Source organism: Lissotriton vulgaris, chromosome 2_1, assembly GCF_964263255.1.
Source record: "Lissotriton vulgaris chromosome 2_1, aLisVul1.2, whole genome shotgun sequence".
In the NCBI taxonomy this organism is placed as follows: domain Eukaryota; kingdom Metazoa; phylum Chordata; class Amphibia; order Caudata; family Salamandridae; genus Lissotriton; species Lissotriton vulgaris.
Window position 1 is genome coordinate 396,496,922 of NC_141687.1, and position 15,800 is coordinate 396,512,721.

Genomic DNA, 15,800 nt, shown 5'->3' on the forward strand with positions numbered 1-15,800 from the left:
AAGGGAGGGGAGAGAAAAAAGAAAACAAGGTGATTAGCATAGTCCGTTCACCAACAATCCTAAAATGGGAGCCAACTCGGAATATTGAGGTCTAGGTTGGTTGACCTTGTTCAGGAGAGTATTTGTTAAGGAGATGGAGTTTGAGGTCCCTTTTGATGCAGGAGAAGGAGGGGTTGCATCTGAGGACTGTTGCGCCTACTCACAAGGATCCATGCCTTGCTTTTTCCCGTCTAGGGTGCATACATAGGGCTTGAGTCACAAAGGTAGCTATACACATATATATTTAATCACATGTATTTAGAGCGGAGTGAGCCACTGTAAGATCGAGACAGGCTCAAGCCAGATACCTGCCTGACTTACCGCTCGAGGTCCTCTTGGGCACTCAAGTACAAATCGAGCCAAGCTTTCATATGACTTCTACCTGCCACCACACTCTAACTCAAGCACCACAAATAAAGCTACTACTTTTTTGTAAAGTGGTAGAGTCAGTGCTTGATTTGAGCCTGTGGTTTCTGGTGCTCCGTACCAGCACTTAATTGTCGCACCGGCACTTATGACATTATGCCACATGGTGGCGCTGTTTAGTTAATTTAGAGATGAACGCTAAAACAGTTGCTTATTACTTCAATATACATTACAAATGTAAATACAAGCTGCCCAAGCCATTCTCACAGCTTTGGGAGCCTAGAATAAGCTGAATTATCACACTTGTAGAGTGTGATGGGTAGTAGTCGTGTTGAGGCTGTAATTGGCAGCTCTGGATGGGGCAATGCCTGATGCAAGCTGCAGTGGCCTCCCAACGAGGGTCCTGACACTTTTTTTTTTTTTTTTGCACATAAAGCTCTGGTTAGTGCAGGAGCGCCAGATACACACCTAGGGCCTGATTCGCAAACTGCATTTTATAGTTCATAAAGTAGTACTTACTAAAAAATGCACTTCAGCAACCTCTCCTATCTTTTCTATGAGGAGATCCTTATCCAGTGGTGTTGTGAGGACCCCGTTCTACCAGCTTAAGTGTGGGCTGATTAAGTTCCGCGTACCCTATAGGCTTGTGGCAGGCAGAGAGGACTAGGCTCCGAACAGAGCAACACTACCAGTGGCACTCAGGGTCTCACCTTCAAATGACTGGAGACCCGCTGCTTCATAGGAGCTGTAATCCACAAGAAGAACAACTTCCTCCAGAGTTCATTTTATTAGTGGGGGGTGCAGTAAGGGTTCGTCCTCATGTGCCACATTACATGCAGGGGCGGCTCCTCAGCAATGACAGGGGAGAGTCGCCCCGCGGGCAGAGCCAGCAGCTAAAAAATGAAACGATATTTGATTATTGTTTTATTTTTAAGCAGCTGGCCCAGCAAGCGTGTACAGGGAGGGTCTGGCTGGGGCATGGGAGGGGGAAGTAGGAGGAGTTTTATGTTCACTTTCCAAGTGCACATGTTTGTTTGACCGGCGTCTCAAGCCGACCAAAACACACATGCGCACTTCGGCTTCTCCAGCCCGGCTGCATTAAGCAGCTGGGCTGGAGAAACCCCACAGACTCCCTGGTCTGAGCAGGGCGTCTTTCTAGTCTGCTCAGACTGATCCCCGTGTGGATTGGATAGGGACTCTGATGCAGCACAGGCGCCTGCTGGGATACAAAGAGGAAGCACCCGGAGCGACGTGGGACATGGCCATCAACTTAAGGTAAATTTTATTTTATTTTTAACCCCCCCGCGCTCCCCCTCCTGCGCCCACCCTCACCCCTCTACCTTTTGTAGGTGGCGGCTGCCACTGATTGCATGCCACACAATACTGGATGTGAGCAACACTCATTTGTCCGATGTTTGCTCTCATTTGGATTTAAATTAAAACGTAATTATTGGCATAACTAAATGTACATCTACTGCTGCAAAACTGTATCCCTTCACATACTTGGCTGAATTACCGTGAACGTTTTTTTTTCTTCTTCCCCGATTTTGCAGTTGAAGTTATAGTCATTATTTTTTTATTTATTAAGTTATGGAACTCAAAAAGAGGTCCACTTAAAAGGTTACAGAGAATCACACAATAAAATAAAGTGTTACACTGCGCAAATAGAGACCTTTACAGTAGAGTATTATTCATATAAATCACAAGAGATGAATCACTCACTTTTTAGAAGGAAAAAAAGTTTTAAAAAATTGAAATATAGCAGCATATCATGAAAGTATAATTTTGTGACAGATAAAACCACAGCCTTGCAATCGATGGGGGATATATCTTGATAAAGAAGGAAGAAAGTGCTCATATGAAGATAACTGGAAATTCTTCGACCTAGCAGCAATAGTTAAGTACAAAATTCAGCTAATAACAATGACATTAAAGAGGAAAAGAACAAGTATCACCATGAGATTGGATTATAAAATACAGTTATAATTCTATAACCGTAAAAGTAAATAAAATTGACTATGTACACAATTACAAGCAATACAAGAAGAAAAGCAGCAAGGGATCTGATTAGTCAACCCCCCCCTCTTTCTTTTCCCAGGTTGTTTGTAGCTTGTTGATGGAATTTTTAAAGAAGGATAATTTTGGGCTTTTAGTGGACTTATTTCAGTAGGCTCACTTTCTTCAGATGATATGCTGCTGCCTAATGTAATATTCACAGAGGAAATAGTGTTATACCCAGCTAGACCTTTACTCGCTTCTGGCAAACTAATCCCGCTGTATCTCTGGCTATCTAATTGTTCTGGGGTTACAGCGTTCTTAATGTTGCCCAATGATGACCGCTTCAAGCCAAGTAATTTCAGCCGCTTTTCTGTAAGGGCTATTTCACGTTCTAAGACAACTGCTGCTCTGGTTATAAAGTTGTCTAGTGTCCCGGTAACACTACCCCCTATGGTGTTTGGTGCAATCTTTCTTCCCTTCCCAGATCGAAGTGCCATGATCACTAATTCTGAGGTTACTCAATAAAAGCAAAACAAATACCAGCAATTGAATCAAACATACAATATTAACGACCCTGTTCACATGCAGATACTCTCGCCTAAAATGGAATACGCGTTGGGGGGGGGTGGCCCAGCCCGGCCTCCTCCGGCCTATGACGGCCTTGGACGGTCCCGCCCTTGTCCCGGGCTTCTCCCGGGACGCTCCCGCGCAGCGGAGGAAGTATTGAGATAAATAATGTTGGCAAGGGGGCGGAGCTCAAGCCCCGATGCAGGTGTGGGCGGCCAAGGGACACCTGGGACTTCGTGTCCTGAGGTTGATAATTGCTCGTCTATTTCATGGCAGGCCCTCGGTGCCCTCCTCGTTATCTGGCAATGGCAGGCAGGTTCCTCGTTACCCCCAATAACACCGTAAATGCAAGGGAGCTCAGGCAGACAACACCACCAGACGCTGAGGCACCCACGAAGCGGGTACGGCGAGGTGTTAAGATGCGTCGGCAAGGGGGCGGTGCTCAAGCCCCGATGCAGGTGTGGGCGGCCAAGGGACTCCTGGGACTTTGAGTCCTGAGGTTGGTAATTGCTCGTCTATTTCACGGCAGGCCCCCGGTGTCCTCCTCGTTATCTGGCAATGGCAGGCAGGTTCCTCCTTACCCCCAATAACACCGTAAATGTAAGGGAGCTCAGGCAGACAACACCACCAGATGCTGCGGCACCCACGAAGCGGGTGCGGCGAGGTGTTAAGAGGCGTCGGCAATGGGGCGGTGCTCAAGCCCCGATGCAGGTGTGGGCGGCCAAGGGACTCCTGGGACTCCGAGTCCTGAGGTTGGTAATTGCTCGTCTATTTCACGGCAGGCCCCCGGTGTCCTCCTCGTTATTTGGCGATGGCAGGCAGGTTCCTCATTACCCCCAATAACACTGTAAATGCAAGGGAGCTAAGGCAGACAACACCACCAGACGCTCCGGCACCCACGAAGCGGGTGCGGCGAGGTGTTAGGAGGCGTCAGCAAGGGGGCAGTGCTCAAGCCCCGATGTAGGTGTGGGCGGCCAAGGGACTCCTGGGACTTTGAGTCCTGAGGTTGGTAATTGCTCGTCTATTTCATGGCAGCCCCCCGGTGTCCTCCTTGTTATCTGGCAATGGAAGGCAGGTTCCTCGTTACCCCCAATAACACAGTAAATGCAAGGGAGCTCAGGCAGACAACACCACCAGACGCTGCGGCACCCGCGAAGTGGGTGCGGCGAGGTGTTAAGAGGCGTCGGCAAGGGGGCGGGGCTCAAGCCCCGATGCAGGTGTGGGCGGCCAAGGGACTCCTGGGAATTCGAGTCCTGAGGTTGGTAATTGCTCATCTATTTCACGGCAGGCCCCTGGTGTCCTCCTCGTTATCTGGCAATGGCAGGCAGGTTCCTCGTTACCCCAAATAACACCGTAAATGCAAGGGAGCTCAGACAGACAACACCACCAGACGCTGCGGCAGTCGCGAAGCGGGTGCAGCGAGGTGTTAAGAGGCATCGGCAAGGGGGCGGTGCTCAAGCCCCGATGCAGGTGTGGGCGGCCAAGGGAGTCCTGGGACTTTGTGTCCTGAGGTTGGTAATTGCTTGTCTATTTCACGGCAGGCCCCCGGTGTCCTCCTCGTTATTTGGCAATGGCAGGCAGGTTCCTCGTTACCCCCAATAACACCGTAAATGCAAGGGAGCTCAGGCAGACAACACCACCAGGCGCTGCGGCACCCGCAAAGCGGGTGCGGCGAGGTGTTAAGAGGCGTCGGCAAGGGGGCGGTGCTCAAGCCCCGATGCAGGTGTGGGCGGCCAAGGGACTCCTGGGACTTCGAGTCCTGAGGTTGGTAATTGCTCGTCTATTTCACGGCAGCCCCCCGGTGTCCTCCTCGTTATCTGGCAATGGCAGGCAGGTTCCTCGTTACCCCCAATAACACAGTAAATGCAAGGGAGCTCAGGCAGACAACACCACCAGACGCTGCGGCATCCACAAAAGGATGACTTCATTCAATCTAGCAGCAACAGTTCAGTGTGGAGTCCAGAACTAACTCCATGACTAATTTAGGAACACTTTAGAATCTATAAAAACATTAAGGGGAAATGGAGAGCAACAGTATAATGAGTTGGATGCCATTACAATTCTTTTACTGTAGCAACTAGATAGAATGATTTGAGTACACAGATTCAGTAAGTACTAGAATTAAATGGAAGGCATATAAACCAGTAATTGAACCTGCAGTTAGGAGACAGTCAGACTAAGTAAACATAAAATGGTTGTGCCCATACCCCTATCTAGGCAGGAATGCAAAATACGACTAGAGAAAATTTAAAAACACCTTAAAAATCTTGAATATTTTTGTTCAGACTAATTCATTCTTTGGGAAAAGGAGAAACTCACGAGCTGTAGCTACAATTTTGACATTATTCTGTATAAACAGAGGACATAATATACATAGGTGATGAGGGAGTATGACTGGGCAAACAAAAGGAATATGGTCAATGTTCTGAGTGCCCAGATTACACAGGTTACAGAATCTTCCTGTGCTCACAAGGGAAGACCAACTTGTTGTTAAGTCATTTAAAGGTAAGAGGTGCATACAGAACAAAATCACAAAAAACCAGACCCTGTTATCTAAGTTCCAAAATAAATATTTCTGGGCGACTCTCGGATAGCTGGAGTTGCCTATTACTTTCAATCTTTCCTTCAGTCAGCAATTCTTAAGATCTCCTTGATAGCTAATAGTGCTGCTAGAGCTTTTTTTTAAAAACCTTAAGTGAAAGAGAGAGCACTAGCTCTTCTTGTGTGCTAAAGAGATTTATTGCTGAAGTGAAGTCACGTGCAAATGAGTATTTGTCAGTCTTTGCACCAAAGATCTCATGACTAAGGAAACCCATTATTGTGTTCACGTCACGTTAGTTGAAGTTATATGTGCAGCAAATTGTTGAACTTTGATGTCCAAGCCCGTTACCAGAAAGTAATATGTTTCTTGAATACCCAAACCCCCTTCAACGGCTCGCTGCCTTGAACAAATAACTAAGGGAAAATATTGGCCTTCAAAGATTGTAATAACCTATGGTATTTAGTTACTGATATGTAACACATAATAATTTAATGTAGACTATTTGATGCATTTCAAACCTGTAAAAAAGGAAATATGAAAACGGCAGTGGATGATAGTAGATTAGATGTGTGATCAGGGTAAATTGATTAGATGCACCATTTGGATGTTTTACACTTAAATGCATTACTACTTTCTCAGAAGGGGCCCTAAAAAACCCTGTGGAAGGTGGGCCACAGTGAATGGACTTTAATTTTTTTTTGCCACTTCTGGAGAAATACCTGGAAAACGTGAAGCTTTTTTGTCTAAAATTAAATAATTTTACTGTACAAAGCCCATCCCCTTGAAAATCCCTAGATACATTTGGGCTTGCACAATTCACACATTCACTCACTCAAGGTCATGATACTTGGTTCAAAGTGGGGGTAAGTTTCTTTTTCTTGCTACTCCACTGTCGCCACCCATGTAAGTTTACTACTTATTATTAAATGTGGAAGGCAATAGAGGGAGTAGGTGGAAAAAGGGGGACATTTAATACTAAATCGGAGGGGTTTATGGAGGAGTAAGGAGGGATTAGGGAGGGTTAATAAGGGTTTAGGGAGGGACATGCACCAGTTCATAAAAGAGTAAGCCTATTGCTATTCACAAACTGTTCTTTTAAAGTTAATACAGCCGAAAATGACCCCAAAATGTCTTAAATGTACTCCAGCTCAGAACTGGATTAAGTGCAGCTCCACAAAGGACGAACCACTGGTACTGCCACACCCTCTCCTAGAAAATAATGGAGAGAGAGCCTTAATATAAAACCCTTAGGAAATAATGTTAAATTACATTTTTTAAACTTGTTAAATTTATTTATTTTGATGCCACACCCCCTTTCTTCACCACTTTGCAAACACGCCTCCTGTAGTTTATGTATGGTGTAAAAATATTTGCATAAACTGTAACCACATTTTATGGTATTGCAGGTACTGCTGTAGAAGGTGCTCATAGGGTAAGACCTACGATCCTCTGTCTAGGTCCACTGTCTCCCGGCAGCTCTGCTGTGCCGTCTCTTGCCTCCAGACCCTGACCTCCTCCTTGGGAGGTTTGAGGCTGCTGCCCGCTCCTGTGTCTCCTGCCTGCTCCAACTAGGACCAGACTGCTTGCAACCACCGTAACCTTTCTCAGCCGTTTATTTCTTAATTTTCCCCTGTTGTGCAACTGTTATTGTGCCCATCTGTGTCTTGCTGTAATTCCACCACTGTTTTTATTTTCTCATGCCTTCTTGTTCCCTTCGCCACTGCTGCCCCTGCGGCCCCTCTCCCCCGGAATTCCCCCGCCCAGCCTCTCCTCCCCCACCCCCCCTACTTAATGGCGGCCGCTGTGTGGTAGTGCAGCGGGCGTGCCGCTGGCACGCCGTAGGCTCGCCTAAGCAAGCCTGTCTGCGCCCTTCCGCGACCCGACTGAGGCCAGCTCCAGGAACCAGGACCTCCCACTTCCCATTGCTATGACACCACCATCCTCCTCACACTCAACCCTGGAAGACTTAGAGAATGCCAACAGGCCTCGCCGAACACGACCCACGGCCAGTTCTCCTGCCTCCACTGCCACCAGACACTCACCGCCACCCCGGACTCCAACAACGCCGACGCCAGCACCTGTGACACCCTAAAATGCATCCTTCTCAACCTATGCTCCATACACATACACGCCATGGAAATCTGGTACCTACTCGACTCTCTCTCACCCGACATCGCCTTCTTCACAGAGACCTGGGACAACGCATCCCCCGCCCCCGACATCAGCACCGCCATCCCAGATGAATACAAGATCCAGAGGAAAGACCGCCCCAACCACCAAGGAGGGGGCCTCGCCATCGCCAACAAGAGCACCCTCAGCCTCACCACCTCCAGCGAAACCTTCTCCTCCGCCGAACACCTGCACTTCCAGATCCAGACCACCCCCAAAGCAACACTCCGAGGAACCCTCATCTACAGACCCCCCGGCTCCTGAACACCCTTCGCCATCACCATCACTGATTTCATCGCAACCCACGCCATCTCCTCAACAAACTACATACTCATTGGAGACCTGAACTTCCACCTCGACAACCCTAGTGACCCCAACTCTACTATCCTTTGTGACAACCTCGCCAGCATCGGACTTAAACAACTCATCAACACACCGCCCCACAGAGCAGGACACACCCTCGACCCCATCTTTGCAGCATGAAACAGCGTCCAATTCAGCCACACAATGCAGCCGCCATGGACCGACCACCACTGCGTACACTTCGCCATCAACAAACCCAAGGCACCCAAGCTAGCCCCACGTCCCCCATGAAGAAACTGGAGCAAGGTTACAGACGAGCAACTTAACTCCACCCTCACCCGAGAAAACCACACCTGGGCACCTGACACAAACAACGCAGCCGGAGAACTCCACACCTCGATCTTCGCCTGCGCAGACGAGCTCACCCCGCTGCGTAACCCCGACAGACAACGCCCCAGGAAAGCCGCCTGGTTCACCACCGCTCTTCAAGAAGCACTACGAAACCTGCAGAAGAACTGGAGAAACACCAAGACAACCGAAATCCACACCACCTACAAGGACGCCATGACTGACTACCACAACCAGATCAGAGCCACCAAGAGGAACTTCATCTACAACAAAATCCTGGCCAACTCAACCAACTCCAAGGATCTTTTCAGTGTCATTCAAGAATTCACCAACCCACGCAGCGAAGCCACAGACATCACCCCATCCCAAGAACTCTGCAGCAAGCTTGGAACCTATTTCCACCTCAAGATCAAAAACCTCTACGACATCTTCATCGACCATCCACCAGGCATCACAGATGGCCCCCGCCCCACAGAAACACCAGCCAGCCCACCATCTCCAACTGGACACCGTTCACGGTCGAAGACACCGCCTCGACCATGAAAGGCATCCACTCTGGGGCCCTCACTAACCCCTGCCCCCTCACATCTACCACAGAGACGCGGCCGCCATCGCACCCAAACTCCAACGCACCTTTAACACCACCTTCAAAACAGGCACCTTTCCAGATGACTGGAAAAGCGCAGAAGTCAGACCTCTGCCCAAGAAGCCCACAGCTGACCCCACTGACCTCAAGAACTATCAGCCCATCTGTCTCCTCCCCTTCACAGCCAAAGTTGCAGAGAAAACAGTCAACAGGAAACTGACACGGTCCATTGAAGAGAACGCCGTCCTCGACCCGTCCCAATCCGGATTCTGAAGCAACCACAGCACAGAGACCGCCATACTCGCTGCCACAGACGACATCCGCGCCCTCCTGGACCAAGGCCACTATGCAGCCCTCATCCTACTACACCTATCAGCGGCCTTTGGCACCGTCTCCCACCGCACACTAGTCGCCAGACTACACAACACAGGCATACAAGGAACAGGCCTGGACTGGATCTGTCATTTCTCACCGGAAGAAGCCAAAGGATAAGAATCCAACCCTTCCTCTCCGACCCCACAAAAATCACCTGCTGAGTCCCACAGGGTTCATCCCTAAGCCCCACCCGTTTCAACATCTACATGGCCCCCCTCGCAGACATCGTCAGACAACACAACCTCAACATTGTATCCTACTGCGACGACACCCAGCTTATCCTCTCCCTCACCAAAGACCCCACCACTGCCAAACTCAACTTCCAGAAAGGAATGCAAGACGTCGCAGTCCGGATGACCAACAGCTGCCTGAAGCTCAACGCCGATAATACAGAAGTCCTTGTCCTCGGTACCACCCCTTCTGACAGCACCTGGTGGCTGACCGCTCTCGGAAGCCCACCTACCCCCTCAGACCACACCAAGCACCTCAGCATCGTACTCGACTCATCACTCACCATGAACCGACAGGTCAATGCTGTCACCTCGAGCTGCTTCAACACCCTCCACATCCTCCGCAAGACCATCAAGTGGATCCCCCTGAGACGAGGAAGACAGCCAACCACGCACTCATCACCAGCAGACTGGACTATGGAAACACACTCAAGTCCCTACTCCGCAAACTCAGACAATAAAGAACACCGCCGCCAGACTCGTCCTCGGCATCCCCGGACACGAACACATCAGGCAACACCTACGAAGACTCCACTGGCTCCCCATGTGAAAAGAGTCAGTCTCCAAATCCTCACTCACGCCTACAAATGCCTACGCAACAACGGACCCAAATACCTCAACGACAGAATCAACTTCCACGTACCCAAAAGAAACCTCTGATCTTTCAACCTCGCACTGGCCGAAACCCTGCGCATTCACAGAACCAGAGCAGGCGGAAGATCCTTCACTCACATTGCAGCCAAGACCTGGAATGAGCTACCGGCAAACAACAGATGCGCCCCCTCCCTGAACACCTTCAGGAAGACCCTCAAGACCTTGCTCTTTGGTTAAACAGATCTGCGGACCCCCCTCTCCCCTCAGCACCTTGAGACTCTCATGGGTGAGTAGTGCCATTACAATTTCCTGATTGATTGATTGATTGATTAGGAGTCATTCTAGGTTATTATTGCTTGCAGTGGGGCGATGGTGGTGTTGTCAAATTGTAATTATGGTACTGTGATGTGCTTCAGTGTTGCACTTCTTCATGGGTCCTGGTAAAGGCATCTCAGCAAGCATTGGGTTTACTTTTTGCAGTGAGGTGTGTATCTGCCACGTCTTTAAAAAACGACTTTCCTTTATAGCAGAATTTAAAACAGATTCTTTATTCAGATTTACATCCACAGATTGGGTGTTGTTGCACCAAACTACGCTCCATATTCTTAAAATCTTGCATGAACTTGAAATATTATTACTCTCCTTTATTTTGAATGTACCTCTGCTTGCCTTATATGCCTCTTCTATATATAAACTACTCTTAAATCTGAAGCCTGCTTGTCTTCAAGCTTTTCTTTAAATCATTTACTTCTCACAAAAGCCCCTCTAATGATCACACCTAAGTCACTAACGTACCACAAGCAAACAAATGCATAGATTGGTTTCCTTTAGCATACAAGACTAATTCCAATAACCACTGGACTGACTGCTAACTTTGGGCTTCCGGGTGGTGTGCTACTTGCAGTTAAGTGTTTCAACGCTTCGTCAGGGGCAGTAAGTGCTGTATAAATGCAATTTAATTTCAATTTCAATTGCAACCTTTGCATTCCTCCTTCTTCCCCCTTTGTGGGGTTTTCTCTCACTCTTGCTCTCGGGTATATGTTCGATCAGGAAAAATAAGTGGTGGTGGCCTCCACCGGCTACCGCTGCCTCATATTAAGCACTGGGTGGACATGACAACTGTCTAGCCTTTTTAGGTTACTAATTGCATCGTTTCCTGTGTTAATTATTTGTTATTTGCTTTGAGTTTAACTGAATTGTACCACATCGTTTCGGTTTTTAAATTCAGATTAGTTGTCTGGGGTTTAGCATGGGGAAGGGTGATAAATGAGTATATATTTGATACTGTGTGACTATTGAGCACTGGTTTATCCACTTGGCCCAGGAGATGTGGTTATGGTAGCAATCCCGGTTTACAATGGCTACTTTCAACTTTTAAAAGTTACAGAATTTATATTTGTTTTGCCCAACCCTAGTTTGAAGTTCTATGTATGTTATAGTGTGTGTGGGGGGGGGATGGGGAGGGGAGGTTGAACTTTGACAGTGATTGGGTGTAAATACACACTTTAAACTGCAGCCAGGGAAGCAAGCTAACCAGGCTTCCTCAGTGAGTGAATGAGGCGGATCTCCATTAAAATAATGTTGAGACTTTCTCAAGGTGCACTAGTGACGTATGACAATACTTTGGAGTGTGCCAGGTAATATTCCCACTATTATAGGGCATTGACGTCACTCTCTTTGGAAAATACTTTGGCAAACAAGTGTATTTTTCAGCTCAAACTCCCTACATTGACGAATGAGCTATACGGGAAATAGACAGTTACAACGTTTAGATAAACATTTCTATTGTGTTGGAAGTTGCATATTGGGGTTCTGTTCCTGGCTTGGCTCTATTATCCTGTTAGACTTTGTATAAATCAGGTACAAGATATGGCTTGCATTAATGGTTGCCTTGTCCACTACCTTGCAAGCTGGGCCTTCATACCAGGAATCCTTGTCTGATTTGCTGCAAGCTGCAGCTTGTGTACGCAGTTACCTTGTTTCTTTTGGTGCCTGCCCGACCTTTACTTCCCTTGGCGGTTCGGTACAAACCAGAGAACGTGCTCATGGTCAGCAATATGTAGGGTTATAGTAAGGCTTATGTGGGAAGCACTGGCGTGCATTAGTGTGGTGCTCCAGAGTTGTCACTGTGGCTTGACGCGGCATGTAAGAAGGCTTGTGTTGTGAGAGGGGTAGAGTAGTACAAAGGGGCGGTTTAGAGACACCTTGGGCCAGTCGTCTCATGTCCATGTTGAAATGAAGAGGGCACGAGAGGTCCTTGAGGCTCCAAGTGACAAATACGGATTTGCTGACTGTGATTTCCTAAGAACATTTGGCACACCTGGCAGGCCATTTCCGTGATCCAAGACATTTTTCAGGCACTACAATAACATTTTATGGCCTACTATATTATATACTGTGAACTGATTGGATTAGGGATTCAGGTTGCCCCATACCAAAGAGGAGGGTGCCCATCCATGACGTCAACGACTGTGTATTCTGTCCCTCTCAGTAGCGTAAAACCTGATTATACATTATGTAGACTATTATACACTTCTATGGATTATTTTAGTTGTTGTATAGTTCACCCTCCAGGGTGTTGCTCATAAAGAGGCGGTTTTGGATGTGTCTTTAGCTTGCTGCTTACAGTGGGCTGGCTGGTGATTTCTTTTGTAGGGGGTGATTATGGTGTGTCTTAAGGCAATTTGCTCTATTCCTTGTCGGAATTCTACATTTATATTTCTTTTTATGTATGGGTCGCGTCTATGAATATTGTAGTACATTATACATTCTGGACAGTTCTCAAAAGGATATCTAGGGTGTTCATGTCATCACCTGCTTTGTGCACTTGCGTGAGAGGTAGTGCTACAAAGACTGAGAGCGCGCTTTGGATGTTCAATCGGGGTTCCAGATGTCATGTCCAACTTTTCAGTAATATCATCCCCGATCTCAGGCTTTCATTCCCAAACAAATCATCGGATCTTTGCACATTAATCAAAGATTACCATAGTCTACTTTAATTCCTCATTTAATTCTCACAGTTTTTTAAAGCGCTCCTTTTTTTTTTCTAGTCCAGATTAATTCAATTTGTGAGAAGATCATGCAGGAAGGGGCAGTTGCACAATTACTTATTTTTTCTACCTCCCGCTGTTCACAGACCCCTTTCCATCGACCCCCACCGTCCATACCCTGTAACGTCAGTTCATCCAATCAATAGGTGCCATCAATCGTGGAACATCATTGGTGTGCATTCTGGACTCGAACCCAGAACCCATACAGTTATAAAAGCGGGCATTGTCTTATTGTCAATGATGACTCCTGGGACCATGTAAATAGGCGGTCCCCTAAGAGCCTTGTCTTCTTTTGTTTCTTCGACTTCTATATGGCGTGTTCATTGTTGCTGTGAGTCCAGACACTTTGCTGCTGGTCGTCCTGCTCCTCTTTTTCCTTTGACGTTTTCTAGCATCACAGTCTTTTCCAAGGAACTGGGTCATTTTCTTGATGTGTCCAAAGATGTAAACTTCAATCTAATCATCTTAGCTTCCTGTGTAAGTTCTGCATTGATTTGATCAAAGATACTTCTGTTTGTATTCCATGGGGGTCCATGGTCTTCTTAGAAGTGTCCTCTAACCCATAGTTCAAAGGCATCTATCCTGATCAATTCCTTCACTGTCCATCTTTTGCATTCATACCGTATCTCAGGGAATACAAATGTACAAATCTGACCTTTGTTCTGGTGAGATAAATCAGTGCATATGAAAATCTTTTCCAAGTCTTTCATGGCAGCACGTTTAGGCCTGTCATGGCTTACTAGTTGGGATCCTTTTTATTGTTCCAACTAACTATTGCTGAATTGTTTTGAAACATTGATAGAGTTCTCAAAGTGCTGAGGGGACATTGTTGTCTTTTTCCTGCAGCTTCCACGCATTGCATGATGGACGATATAGGGAAAAGCATAGCCAACAGGCCTGGCTTTGGAAGTCTTCAGCGTTTTATTCGCAAACATATACAATAGACATAGAAATTAAAAATTCGTAAAAAAGTAACAAGCACCAGCAAAGCCAACAGGCCCCGCCTATGCAAGAGCTATTGGCTTAAACAATGTCCTTGAGCCATGTTGTATTGCAGTGCGGCTGCTGTGCAGCATGGCTGAGAGTTAGGCAAAAAGCACTAAGATGTTGCGAGCACTGACCATGAGGGGAAGTGATCTGTTTTCTTAGTATGGAATTATTCTCTGCCTTCTCAAAAAAAACAGAACTATAACAACCACACCTTGTCTTTAAACGTAAACCAACAAACAATTAAAATACACATTTATGCATCAAATGAAATGTGAGCCAAAGGCAGAGGGTGCAGGTCAAAACACAAATTAAGCAATATGACAAAAATAAACAATAACCGCCGTCCATAAATGGTTGCAAAGGCTGCAATCTACTTAAAGCAGTCTGAAGTTGTCAAACGGTAGAGCGATCATGGCATGATGTCTGAAACTCACAAACACACGAAAGGCATTCAATAAAAGAACACACTTGTTTAGTTATTTTATTTCTGGCCTGAAGGTCGCCGTGTTGGCCTTGCATGAAGACAGCGCCAAAAAGTTCATGTAGAGTGCAGTGCCCCTTGCATTTTTGTCGTACAAAAGAGGATGGTGATGGACCGAGCATCTGAACCAATCAAACACTCACACCCAGTCAACAGATCTGGGTTTAATCCATCACCGTTCTTTAGCCCACTCTGCCACCCCAGTCTAGACATGGCCATATTCAACTCAGTCTGACCCTGTGCCTCATGGGAATAGTCCAGCCCGAACTGCCAAGCCATGCCTTCCCTGGACCGGAAACAAGCTTCCTAGGACCAGTTTCTGGCATTACAGCCGTCTTCAGCCAGGCTTGCATTTTTGTAGCATCTCGGAACGCATCGGTGTGAATCTTGGGTGCTTTATAACCTGACGAGATGGGAGGGGGCAAGCAACGAAAGAGGATGCGGAGGAGTTTGGGGGGGGGGGGGTTGACAGGGCAAACACAACCAGGAGGACGGGGATCTGACAAGCAACAATGCAGGCGGGAGATAAGGAGGCAAGCTACAATGCAGGAGGGGAGGCAAGAAGGGGGTACAAGTTAAAAGTAAATAGAGTACCTCTGAAAGCAGAGATCATTGGAAAGACACTAGGCAAAAGAAGCAGTATCTGGGCTATGCTCCAGCGTAAGGACAAACGCAAGAAGAGGAAGTGAAGCAGGCCCTCATTGACATGAGAAAAGCAAAGAAATCAGAGTGACGATGAAGCCAAGGAATGTAAGCAAAATACCTTGCAAGCGACAGTACATGCTCTGTCTCAGCAAGACCTAAAGTTATGCAGGGCTACTGGAATTATGCAATAGGAGAGGGCCAAATTAGGCAGCAGGGTTGAGTAAATTATGCTGCGAGATGAGATAAATAATGCGCTGTGATGCAGCACATTTTGTGATAGTATTACTTCATTATTTTGTCATTTTGACAATTGATAACACTGTCTGGTCATTGGTACCTGTTTAACGCGCAAATATAGCAATAAGCAACACAAAGGTGCCCAGTCAACCTTTGCAAAGGGCCTTCCACTGTGCAGAAACACATGTTGCTGCATTTTAGTAACTTTTGAACCATTTGAGCTAGAAATGGTTGTTGTTGTTAATATTTGCAGAATATGCAGCAGAAGGTGGATTATGTG

General features: G+C 47.0%; 1 protein-coding gene across 1 annotated transcript in view; it reads left to right on the forward strand.

Moving 5' to 3' along the window:
- CDK15 (cyclin dependent kinase 15) overlaps positions 1-15,800 on the forward strand; it is a 456,073-nt gene that overhangs the window by 158,491 nt on the left and 281,782 nt on the right. The window lies entirely within an intron of this gene.